The following is a 14,283-nucleotide window of genomic DNA, read 5'->3' as shown; positions in this document are numbered from 1 at the left end:
GTAATAAATAAAGTTCGGATGAGTCGCGGAGCGAAAAGAGCAGAAAAGTAGTGAAAAGCCGGGAGAAATCACGCAAGGAAGCCGCGAAGAATGGTGCGCACAACCTCATTTTCTACACACAAAAACGCCTCCGTTCTCAGCCATCAGATCAGTTCTCAGAAGCATCCGACGGTCGTTCCTTCATAGAGCATCAAAATCTGAAGTCTCTGCCGAGCACCACAGCGCTGAAATTCCAAGCCTTCAGATTAGATGGTAGTTGAATCCAACGGTCGCTCCCTTGCTGTTCATCAACGTTTGATATCTCCGCCTTACACTACAACACCTAACCCCATCTAGAGCCGTTAACTTCGTTGTATCAAAAAATCTGACGGTCGCTACCAACCTCATCAGGAGGAACCATCCGATCCACCTACCAGCTTCGCATCCAGTGACTCAGCGTCGCAGAACATCAAACTCGATACGACCGCCTAACACCCAAATACATAATACCCTTCTTCCCAAAACAGTCGACCTCTCCTCCCTCACTTCTCCACAGCAGAGAACCACCTCCTTCACCTGCCGCACCACCATCATCTCCACCACTCCCTGACGCCACCAAACACCACCAACTCTCCACAACAACCACAACCCATCACTACTATCATCACCCCCCTTTTTCTAGCCCCCTATTTGATTGATTTTTCTTCTCACCTTTCTCTGAAACCCTAGAAGAAAAATCAATCGATTAGGCGAGTCTAGAGTAGCAATTGGCGCGTGGGAATGGAGCAGGAGAGTCAGAGGAAGAATGGGTCGACGCATGGGGGAGAAATTGTGCCATAAAATTAGGTAATTTGAAAAACCTAATTTCACTGATTTTGGGGGAAAATTGGGTAGAACCCTAATTGTGTTGTGGACTATAAATAGGAACTATGGGTGTGTTGTAAAAGTATGCTTGGAATAGCCAGCATCCAGGACTTTCATGTCCTGTTAATGTTTTTAATTTTAGCTCAAATTTCATTTATGTTCATGTTTACTATTTACTGTTAGATGTTTGTGTTCATTGTTAATATTTGTTTCCTGTTAATGTTAAATGTTGTAGCTCACTGCCATGTAATGTTTACTGTTATGTGTAATTTGCTGTTAGTTTGATGGAATGCTAGGCTAGATATCTGTGAAGCATTGATGTGATTGTGCAATGGAAGAAATCAGTGCTCATAGCAAGCTGATTTTCTTGCCATTCCTTGTGTATGCTTAGGTTGCACTGTTGATTGAGCATTGGGAGAAATTAGTGCTCACTAGTGACAATGAGCAAGCTAATTCTCTTCCCATTCTTTTAGTATACCTCCTGTAATCTTGCCTTAGCTTAGCCTTGCTCTGTTAGCTTCACCACATCCTTGCCCTTGGCCTTAGGACTTGGTTCATCTTGTTTTGTTCTTTGCTTTTGCCATGTGTTGCCCTGTTTGTGTTTCCTTTTGTTTATTTTGTTAGCCATCTTCTTTATTGCATTATCTTTGCTTCACTGCCATCTTTGCTTCCACTGCCCTGCAACTCTTTTGCTTCTTTAGTTCACTGCCCTGCTGTTTAGTTTTTGCTTGCACTGCTCTGTGGCTTAGGTCTTTGCCACTGTGTTGTTTTCCTTTGGCTTGTTCTGCTGCAGTTGCTGTTGCTGTTTCTTTTGTGCTGCAGTCTTCTTTCTTTGCACTGCTGCAGCTGTTGCTGCCACTTCTTTCTCCTGCAGCTGCTGTTGTTGTTGCCCTCCTCCTGCTGCTGTTGTTGCTGCTGCTTCCTGCAGCCAAGCAAAGGCAAAAAAAAAACCAACTGAGCCCAAAGCTCACTTCAAAAGCTGAGCCCAATCCAATTCAGGCTTAACCAAAGCCCAGTTGTTTAAGACCAAAGCCCAAGTTTATTAAGGCCCAACCACAGTTTAGGTTAAGGTTAAAAGCCCAATTCAGTCAACTGTGGGCTTAATCAAAAGCCTAAGTTTAAGGCCAAAGCCCATTTGCACTTCAAAGACTAACTGAGCCCAAGCTCAGTTCATCTTATTGTGAACAAACCCATTAGTACTCAAAGCCCAATTTGAGCCAAAAGGCTTCATAGCCCAATAGTAATTTAGGAACCCAATTAGCTAGAAACTTCCAAAACACACCCGATCTCTGTGGATCGACCCGTATTTGCACGAGCTACAACCGACGACCGTGCACTTGCGGTATTACTGTAGGCCCGCGTTTTCCTTGCGCTTAATTTTATACACGTTCCCGGGCCCACCAAGTTTTTGGCGCCGCTGCCGGGGATAATTTTTTACACCTTTTAGAAGCCTACCAAAATGGGTAAAATAGGTGGCTAGAGATGTATGTAGGGTATGGGGGTGATGTGGGTAGATACGGTTTGGTGGAGAGAGTTGTTGGCGGCGTTTGGTGGAGATGACAGGGGAGAAGGTGGTGGTGATGGTGGTTGCAGAGTATGGTGGTTGCAGAGGGTGAGGGAGAAAGAAGTCGATGGAAAGAAGGAGGGGAGTGTTTGGCGATGGGTATAGGGTTAGGTTGCTCGGGTGTGAGGCGGGCTCATCAGATTTCGATGTTAGGCGAGTGATAGGCGTTTGATCGATACATCTGAAATGCATCCAACGATAAGATGGAACATAGCCTTCAGCGACCGTCGGATGAAGAGATACAACGAAACTAACGGCGTGAGATGGAGTTAGGTGTTGTAGTGTTGGTCAGGAAATTCAGACTTTGATGCACGAAGAGGAGGCGACCGTTGGATGATGATATGGATCCAATCTGACGGCTACATGAGAAGTGGGTTATGGATTTGGGTTTTGGTTTGGGAGATAAGTTGGGCTTGGGATAATTCTGAGCCCATTTCTTCTTTAAGAACAATTTCTTCCTCTTCAAGCCCACTTCTAGCCTTTTGGTCTTGTGCACAACATTCTTCGCGGCTTCCTTGTGTAATTCCTCCCAACTTTTCACCACTCTTCAGCTCTTTTCCGCTCCGCAAGTTATCCAGACTTTATTTATTACCTAAAAATGCAAAATTAAGTAAGAAAAATATTTATTCTTGAAAACAATGAAAATACAGAATATGGGATAAAATGTAGAATTAATGCACAAAAGATGAGTTAAATGCCAAGAAAAATATATAGAAATATGCACTTTTTAGGACTCATCACATCATTATGATGGATCTTGAAAAAATGGAACCTGTACAACAAGAGTACTTCCGACTTCGCAGGGCGGACATAGTTCGGAATAAAAGAAACCAATCTTAACACAAAGGCGGAATAGTTCAAACCTTAATTATTTCTCCTATTTAGTGATTAGTAGTATTATTAGTATTATTATATTTAAATTTCTTAGTATCTGAACAATTAGCATTATTATTATGTAATTTTTGGATTTTAAATTTACTTCCGTTGATTTGAATTAAATTTCTACTTTTTTCAAGAAACATACGACCTTAATTAAAACTTGAGGATGTTTACATACAAAGAGATAATAGAAAGGAAATGACAAACGACAACTTTTAATTCCCATATTCTGCCCATATATATTCGATCAAGTCATCACGCAAGCGAATATGTGCATCTTTGTTACGCATTGCACATCGGCGTTGCTGAGCTCTAATTTGGGAAAACTCGTCACTATTGCCTCTTAATATATTAACCGGTGCTGCGTTGCTACGTTGTTCATAAACATGTGGCCAGTCACCGGGTAGACGCTCATCCTCGACTATCATATTATGTAAGATAATACAAGTTTTCATGATATAGGCAAGCACATCTGGATTCCACATTCTTGCAGGTTGTTTGATGATTCCAAATTGTTGTTGAAGTACACCAAATCCTCGTTCAACATCTTTTCTTGCACCCTCTTGCATCGATGAAAATATTTCCTTTTTCCTACCCACCGGATGTTTAATGGACGTAATAATAGTAGGAATCTCTGGGTATATTCCATCACCTAGATAATACGGCATATCATATGAATGTCCGTTCACCTCATAGCTCACGGGCGGTGCTTTTCCTGTTACAAGACTTCGAAAAACATATGAACGGTTCATAACATTAATATCGTTGTTAGAACCGGGCATACCAAAAAAAGCATGCCAAAACCATAGGTCATACGACACCACTGCCTCCAACACGATACTTTCGCTCCCTTTATACGCGGTGTAAGCCCCAGATTCTGCCGACGGACATTTATCCCATTTCCAATGCATGCAATCTAGACTACCCAGCATCCCAGGAAATCCCCGGTCTTTGTTTTGCTGGAGCAACAGTTCAATATCACCAGCCGTTGGTTCACGCAAATATTCTTTCCCATACAAATTCACAATCGTCTTACAGAACCTACGAGTTGCTTCCAACACAGTTGTTTCTCCTATGCGTAAGTACTCGTCTATTGCATCTGCCGCACATACGTAAGCTAACATTCGTACTGCTGCTGTTACTTTTTGATGAGGGTTTAATCCTAAAACTCCACAACATCGGGCTTTTGAACAAAATATCTGTTTGCATTGGTAACACCTTCCACTATCCGGTTAAACAATTGTCGACGCATTCTAAATCTTCTGCGAAAAACATTGGGTGGTTGGTTTGGGTACGGAGAGAAATAGTCGTTCCATAGAAGTTCAGCCCCTGACTCACGATCTCTTGGTATTCTGATACGAGTTTGAGGCCATTTTGAATTTGTAACAAGGACTCCCAAACTAACGGCCATGTTATTTTGCATAATTGCTATTGCATCATCATCAGAGGAATAAAAACTACTATTAGAAGAAGAAGATGAAGAAGAAACAGAAGAGCAATAATGAGCGGTTTTCTCATATTGTTCCATTGCTATATGAAGCAGAAGAGATGTATTGTTATTCATATATTGAGTGAAACCAGTCTTTAATTTATAACCCATTTTCAAGAGCATTAAATAAACCAACAAAATAGATATTTTTTTGGGTTCACGCAAATGTGTTTTTCAAAAAAAACAAAATATCTGTTTGTCAGTGACCTGATATGACAATACTATATACGATTAGACTATACTATATATGATATGACTATACTATATAAGATAAGAAAAGATAACTCCAAAGACAGTTCATCTAAATAGTCATAACAAATTAACCCTTCATATTATCATTATCCGAAGTGGACGATCTTGGTGCCAGAAAAGGCATGTGCGTTCTTGGATTGGTATTGACTGATGACATTGTTGAAGCTGATCCCTGATTCATACCACTCCAAACTTGTGATGGCAGGGTTTGGGAAAATGAACCGTATCCAACCTGAGGTTGGACAGTGTGCGACATACGGAAAAGAGATAGTTGTTGCTGCAAATCAACGTTCGCATTATTTAGCCTTTGTATTTCTGCTTCTTTCGACATGATAACGTCCATCCTCTCCTTCGTTTGTTTTAATGTAAATTCGCGAAATTGTTGATTAAAATCAGCATTTTCTTGAAATAATGTGTAAGCTTCATGCTGTGAAGAAAAATAAAATATATAAGTACAAATATACCAACAAAAATCGAACGTACAATAAAAAGTCGAAAGTACACTTACGTGGGATAATAGATGTGGAGGAGGGATATGTACATGTTCAACAGGTTGTTCAATTGGGACCGTATACAAGTCACCGACATACCCATATGTTTGGGCTTCCCAAATAGGATGAGTCACGTAATCTTTGGAGTTGGTTACCATTGTCCAGTATTGTAAATATATATCATAATCTTTAACAACTTGCACTATCTCTGTTGCATCGACCAAACCTTCTTTTTTTAGGCGTTCGGCTTGAATATTGCCAATATCCCCTATAACTGTGTGTAGTCTTATAGGAACAGCGAAACTACAATGGTTTTGCCGCCAACACCTTTCACCAAGATACATGTTGTGCTGTACAGTTAGAAAGGGAATAAGAATTTAGTAGGTATGTTATATAGAAAAAAAGTATGTTATATAATAAAATTTACAAATTAACTCACAATGCCCATGTAAGAAAATATTATCTCGAGTCTGATAGCCGCGTAGCCGTGCATCCCATATCAGATGCAAGAACTTCTCTGTATGATTCCCATGGTCGCCATGTCACTTGTTCAGCAGTAAGCTTACTTAGTAAATCCCTACAACGGAAAATATCATTTGTATTCTTCGGTACATTCCATTTAGAAGATACGGGCCATTTTTGTTCTGTACTCGCCTCTGGGATTTCTGGTCGACATATGCCCAGGTATTCATACCCCCAAAACTACTCAATTCCAAATAATTAGCCAATTTAATAACTTAGCAACAAAATAAACAATGAGAGGAAAAATAACTAGATTGAAAGAATACCTCTAATACTTGGAATGGACCACATAGTGCCTTCTGTCTCCTCCCAGATAAACGGAGTGCCGCATACAATTTCGAAAACGCAGCACCACCCCAGTCAAACGTGGATACTACATCAAGATTTTCAAAAGCAGCTAACCATCCAGCATCAATATAAGTCTTTGCATTAGAAAAGAAAAAATGTCCCAAAACATACATGAAAAAGGCAATTGCTACTCTATGAGCAAGGGTGCTATCATTTTCAGCCGCAACCAACTTGTCTTCGAAGAAATATGACCTTAAATATTTAATTGTAATTGAATTTGAAACCCACGACGGTGCTTTCGGAGAGAGCGTGACATCTTGGATATCCGGAAAGATATGCTCACGAACATGTTCAAATTGGTACTTCCCCGAATCATAAGGAACATCAGGCCCATCACCGATACCCAGTCCAGTCAACATGAGCCAATCCAGGGGGGTGAATCCCATCTCACCAAATGGGAAGTGAAAAGTGTTTGTTGTATCCCAAAACCGCTCAGTAATATAATCAACCATTGAATGGTTGGTTTCGCTACATTGTATGTCCAGTAAATTTTGCCATCCCGCTTTTTCAATAATATATTTAGCTCTAGGACAGTGTTGTGAAATAGTTTGATAGTGATGAATTACCGATGCCAAAGATCCACGATGTTGATACTTCAATTTGTGCTCCCCTGTAAATGTGATGTCCGTAGTAGCGTGCGGTTTATCATCTTGCAGTATAGGAAACCTCCCTAACCGGGGAATATCAACCTCCTTAATTGTACCAGTAGCGATTAAGTTATAATCCTCTTCGGCTACAGATTTTTGTTTCTTGTTCGTCTTCATGCGACCATTGAACCGCGATGTGAATTTGTTCAACATCTATGCACACACAAGATAGATGCAATTAGACCAACCCGCGCCATTTCTTATTTTTATTAGTCCACCACCATTTATATTCCAAATACTATAAAAATCCTTACCACAAACTATATCAATTCCAAAATCTATAATTCTACGAATACAAATTAAATCGTCACCGATGCATTTTGAAAATCCTTTCAACATTCCACAACCCAATTTAATCACTTCAAGATTCCATAAAAATCACTAAAAAATCAATTCCATACATATAAATTAGCTCTTCTACATATGTAACACACAAAATGTACATAACTACAATTTTTGGCATAACCACGTGAATTGTAAAAACACATATTAATCTATATAACCCACAAATTAAGTGTTGTACATATTTGATAAAATTTCATAAAATCTTTTACAGTAGCCAAATTATTTTTATCACCTCCAAATTCATAAAATCTTTTTAACCATATTCACAGTAGACAAAATCTTTTACGTGAATTATTTTTATCACCTCCAAATTATTTTTATCACCTCCAAATTATTTTACGTGAATTACAGTAGACAAAATTTCATAAAATTTCATAAAAACAATTAAAATTAATCACCTCCAAATTCAATAAAAAACAATACAAATTCAATTATTTTTAACCATATTCACATATGTACAAATCATCTCTTCTACATATATAACACACATAATCTACATAACTACAATTTTTACAGTAGCCAAATTGTTTAAATCTATTCCACCCACAAATTACATTTTCTATAATTATTTTAAAACTTCTTTTAACCAAATTTACATAAGCATCAAAACTGGTTTTCTTCACATACATATTATTCTCTAAAATCATAAAACACACATACCCAATTATATTTAATCAATTTCATATTCATATTTGTTCTTTAAAACCCATCTTAATATAAACTAATTTTAACAAATAAAACCCTAAATAATTTATACAACAATACGGATAAAAAAAGGTGATTAAGAAAAAAGAAACATACCTCTTTTCTAACCGGGATTCATCAAGTATCTGGTTTTTTTTTCTATTCTCTTTTCCTGCTAGTTACTGTGATGTGTTGTGTTTGTGGGCGGTAGAAACAAACAGGAGGTAAACAGGAGGTAGAAAAGAAAAGAAAAGAAGAAAAGAAAAGAAAAGAAGAAGACGGAGAAGATTAGGGTAAACACCAAGTGAACACGTGTGATATACGTGGTGGTTTCTCTTTGTCCACACGTGCTCGATACGTGTGTTAATTTGGGTACAACACTATACGTACGCCTGGCAAGGGGGCGTTCATTATACATTCGCCAGAACCGGGCGTTGATTATAAGTTCGCCCGTATGAAGCGTTGAATTATATGTCCGCCTGAATGAGGCGTTGATATTCTTAACGCCTGAATGAGGCGTTGATTCACGTGTCCACCACACCAGGCGTAGATTATATGTTCGTCCCTTCTCCGAGCGTTAACTATATGAACGCCCCACAACGAGCGTATTCTTTAACAACGCCCCACAACGAGCGTAAACTATATCAACGCCTCTTCGGGATGAAGATTATATGAACGCTCCACATGCAAGCGTTCATTATACTTCCGCTCGACTAAAAATACTCCACTGCCTTAACGTCACACTCCAGACTACTCTCAAATTTGATCGTTTGTTTTGGTCTTTGATCTTTGGTTATGATCGTACCATTGTGGACGCTCTTAGGGTCTTACTACACATACATGGCATATGCCTAGCTCTGATATCATAATAGCAATTGAGCTTCCAACTCAAAACCAATTGGCAATGAGTGGAGAGGCCCTCATGCATGTAAGGAGGATCTAATCTAAGAAGGTTAGCAATGTGGGACTAATCCTCGTCAAAGATCACATCCTCTATTATGAAATACGTGCTTAGCTGAAAAGAATTTTCCTTCCTTGCTTACATGACCTCAAATTCTTTACATGAACACCATAAACAAAATGAATGATTTATAGCCTCTCCGCTATAATGAAAAACAAACAAAATGAATGAATGATTGCCATGGTTTGAAGCCCACCTTAACACCACCAAAATGAAGTAAGCAACAACCAACAGTAACTTGGCTAAACGATACAGTAAAATCAGCACCACAGATTATCCCTTGGTGAACAATTATATAACTTACCATTTTTCTTAATAAAGAATGCTAAGGGATGTTTTTTGGGCCGAAAATACTAAAATATTCTTAGATTAATTAAAAAACATTATGAAAAGACTGTTATACCATTTCTACTAAAACATAAAATCAAAAACCAAATCAAATATCCCCCATTTCTCTACCCGTTTCGGCATTCTCAGTTAGGGTTAGGTTTCGAAAAAAAAGTTTCTTCATCTTCTTCATCGTTCTTCATCATCGATTAATCGTCGATTCAAAAATTTCTTCGTCGCTTAAAGCTTACCCGAATCCATAACGATGCCGCCACGAAAGAAATCTGATGCCCAATCGAAATCAAAATCGATTGCTAAACAGAAATTAGAGAAAAGGCTTGCTTTGATTTCTCAAGAGCAAGAACAAGAGTTATCGGACGATCAACTACTCAGAAATATGGTTTCTGTGAGAAGGTAAGTCATTTAAAACTGTTTAATTAGTGTTTCAATCGATTTGTAGCTATGGGTTTAGGTCAAAATCGCGAAACCCTAACTGAAACAGTTGAGTTTCAGTAGTTTCGGCACTCAATTTCGTATGAATACCACACCGGAAATCAGTACCGACATTCAATGTAGGATGAAGACCACACCGGTAGTCAGTTCCGGCATCTAATTTAGGTTGAAGACCACACAGGAACTTAGTTTCAGCATTGTATTTAGGATGAACACCACTTCTGAACCTAGTACCGACATTGATTTGAACTTTTACGAGTACGCCGGTAGTAAGCTTATAATAAACAGAAAACCCTAGGATTTTGTTATTTGTACCGGCGTACATTTTAGGTTAGATTACATGCTGGTACTTGAGTTTTGGTATCCAGAACTTTAGAACTAGTACCGGCATTCAATCTATGATGAATACCACACCGGTAGTCAGTTCCGGCATCTAATTTAGGTTGAAGATCGCACTGGAACTTAGTTTTATCATTGTATTTAGGATGAACACCACTTCTGAACCTAGTACCGGCATTGATTTGAACTTTTACGAGTATGCCGGTAGTAAGCTTATAATAAACAGAAAACCCTAGGATTTTATTATTTGTACCGGCATACATTTTAGGTTAGATTACATGCCGGTACTTGAGTTTTGGTATCCAGAAATTTTAGAACTAGTACCGGCATCCTCGACAATTTTTTTCAATGCCGGTACTGTGTTCCGTCATTTGTTTTTATTTTACGTAGCTGCCGGTACTGGTGTTTTCTTATCCAGGAATTTGCTGTAGTGTACCGGCATCCCAGAAATTTATTTGCCAATGCCGATAGTTACTCCCGGCATGTAATCGTTTGAATTTACCATGCCGGTATTAGCTCCCGGCATGTTCGATACTTTTTTTAGTGTGCCGGTAGTGATGATTCTATGTCGTAATGTGGTGTATCTATGTCGGTATTAGAAATGAAAGTTAGTTGTCTTATATTTATTTCGTGCTTCTTTTGAAATAGATCTAAAGCAAAGGAAGCTAAAGCAAAGGAGGCTAACAAAGGAAAAGCTAAAGATGTTGTCACTAAGAAAAGAAGGAAAGATGGTCTTGATACTCCTCAGTCTGTGCCTCCTCGAGGGAAAAACAAAAAGCGTTTGGGTGCTGATACAAGAGGGACAATTTGGGAGAGTGGTCGTGATCGTAGTAAAATCGTAATCTGTGAATCTATCGGAGCTGTTGATGAGCAAGATGAGCAAGATGAAGAGGAAAGTGAGGAGGAAGATAATGAGATTGATCCAACTGAATTAGTAAACCAAAGCCAAGGAGTAGTGGAACTAGGTGGTCCAAGTCAACAACCCACACAAGGCAAGGGGAAATGCAAAGGCAAAGGCAAAGTTAAAGTTAAAGGTTCGCACCTTCCTCATGTTGATGACATGATACCTGATGATGATCGTGGTAAAATTTGGGGCGCATCTTCTCATGATCTGGGGTATCTATTTGGCTACAAGCACTCGTGGGCTCGTACTATATATCAAACCTATGTAAGAATTTATATCTCGTGCATATGTATTGTTTTGTATTTATGCATAATCTCTTAATCATATTATCTCGTAATTGTAGGATCATACGAAGGCTGTGCGAGTTTGACGAAACCAAGTCGCGGCTCATTGGGATTTGTTTAAGGAGCATGAAGAGGTTCAAGCAATAGTTATGGATTCTGGTCTATATCCTTTGGTTGAAAATTATGTGAATCCAGATATTGTGACAGTCAATTGCTTCGTCGAAAGGTATCATGGTGAATCAGATGCCATGCACTTCCCGTTTGGCGAGATGACCTTGATCCCTGATGATGATCAGAACATTCTAGGCTTGAGTGTTACAGGCAAATCAATTGCAGAAGGAGGAGATCATTCTTTTGAGCTAGAATGGACGAAGTTGCATGAGCTTACTAAAAAGTTGTTTGGTTAGGACTACAAAACTTCTGTAGAAAGCTTCTATGTATCTAAGCTTAGTAGGACAAAGACCATCAAGCTGACCCTGCTTAAGGAGAAGTTTCAAAAATCAAAGGAAAAAAGCTTGAAGGACGGATGGGACCCCGCACAGATTCGTTATACAGCTGCTGCGTACCTGTTATTCATCTTGGGCACTAGGGTATTCCCTGACACTAGTGGCAACAGGGTTAGTGCAAACTACCTTCAATACTTGGATCCGTTGGAAGATGTCTTTAGCTATTCTTGGGGCACCGTGGTAATGGCACATTTGATGACGGAGATGAGAAGGGCCTCTAAGGCAGTTACAAACCAATTTGTCGGGAATTTCACTCTACTCCAGGTAATTTTGTTTTTAAACTTATGTTCTTATTTATATTGTTCACATGTACCCTTATCATGAACTTAGAAACAAAATTTACTGATTTTTATATGTATGATTTCACATTTGTATAGGTGTGGGCCTATGGACATTTCCCAACATTGTTCAAGGACAACCCCTTCTTGGAGATTATTCCCGCTGATGACCCCGAGGAGCCTAGAGCCAAGAGATACCAGTTCAACAACCATTCGAAGCCCGGTAACGATCATCGATTAACAGATATAAGATTGACTCTGGACGCGATGACTACCAAAGATGTTGTGTTCGACCCTTACAAGGAGGATAGAAAAACCCGCCAATATTTGAGGTTTCATAACGTTGCATTTTACAATGGGCCTTTGTTCCACCCAAAGGGATACGTTATGGCTGATCCTCGAAATGTGATGCGGCAACATGGATACAAGCAATTACCCTCCTTCATGAAATCCTCTACTGAACGGTATCAGCTTGACCTTTCTGTGTTCATGACAAGTTCCACAAGGTTGAGGGTAGAGTATGATCCAATTCCAGAACCAATACGTTGGAGAGATAGAGAACCGCGTCGTTTGGTAGATACTAGTAATTGGGAGCTTGCTATCAACGGTGATGAAGCCGATCCCGCCTATATTGATAATTACTTGGAATGGTCACATCCTATTTTCGTGTGTCCAGAAGACGTCGAAGTTCCACCCCAGAAAAACACTCCCGTTCCAACTCCTATAGAGGAACCACCTACGATAACCCAGCTTAATAAGACCGTTGGATTGCTAGTAAGTAATGTTAATTGCTTACTCGTTTAATGTACACATAATTTTATATTAGCATATATATACTAATTATTTTTTGTATGTGTGAAACTAGCGGCGTCGACTTGGCAAGTTGAAGAAGATGTTAGGTTGCAAGTACGAGGAAGGAGAGGTGTTATCGTCGTGGAAAAGCTTGATAAAATTGAAAACCCAAGTGAAAGAACTTTGTTTGGGGAAACAAGGAAGGTGCCCGTTTCCAAGAAGCAAAAGACCAAGTGTAGTTGTGTTTCGTTATTTGGATGGTGGTTGTTATGTTTTGAACAATTTCTAACTTTGTTGAACTCTATAGTTGTGTTTTTGGTTGAAATCTTTATTTTTTGGTTTACTTTTGGTTTATGATACTTTGATGAAGAACATTTAAGCACGATTCAGTTGTTTGGTTTATGTTGAACATGTTTAGATTTCTAGTAAAATGTTGTCTCTGTAAGTTTTCTTTACACGAGAAGCGTCGGCATTCAAATGTTTAAGTTCCACAACACCGATACTGTTTCCGGCATTAAAAGCAATTTGAATTCTATGCCACCATTTGTACCGGCACGGAACAATTTACTCCAAAACCATGCCGGGTATAGTGGATGAAAATGACCAAGTTTCTGTGTAGATTATGGGTAGTTCCGGCATTAAAAAAATTATTGAATCTACGCCGGAATTCTGATTTTCTTATTCTTGCATAGTTTTGCATAATTCCGGCATTGGATTTTGATAAATATACTATGCCGGTATTGTTTATAAATGGGTTACGAATGCTCTATTTATTTCATTCCTAGATAATCTATTACATTAGATTTCAAACTTTAAATTAAAACATACTAAAACATGGTAATGGAGCACTTTTGGTTTAAGATGATCTCCTATTTAGTAAGCCATCCCTTTTCAACAATTGCGGAACCTTTGAGCCTTTCGCGAATATCTTCGAAGACATCGTCTGGAACCTCGGTGTCAAGGACCATCTTCATTGGTTCATCTTCTCTTTCGACATATTCCTTTCCCTTCATATAACACCCATCACACCCATCAATAGGCTTGCATTGGCCCTTGTGGTTTTCTCTTGATTCTGCTAGTTCAACAACTTTGTCAAACCATTGAAACTCATCGCACTTTGGGTAATTCAAACACATTAGAAACATTCTTCCATTTTTAGCATCATCAGTTTTTGCAATCCAAAACCGGCATGTCCCATCACAGCTTCTACACTTTGAATAAATAAAAGGACAGTCCATGGCTAGATGAGAAGGTGACTTGCAAATTTGACACCTACAATGATGATTCTGTAAGGGAAGATTATATTAGTTATGCGTCATAGTAGTGAAGATTTTAACTGTCCATATATTGTTAGTAATGTTCAATCTACTTACTT

This window comes from Papaver somniferum, chromosome 8 (assembly GCF_003573695.1).
Source record: "Papaver somniferum cultivar HN1 chromosome 8, ASM357369v1, whole genome shotgun sequence".
Classification (NCBI taxonomy): domain Eukaryota; kingdom Viridiplantae; phylum Streptophyta; class Magnoliopsida; order Ranunculales; family Papaveraceae; genus Papaver; species Papaver somniferum.
This window is presented reverse-complemented; position numbering follows the sequence as displayed.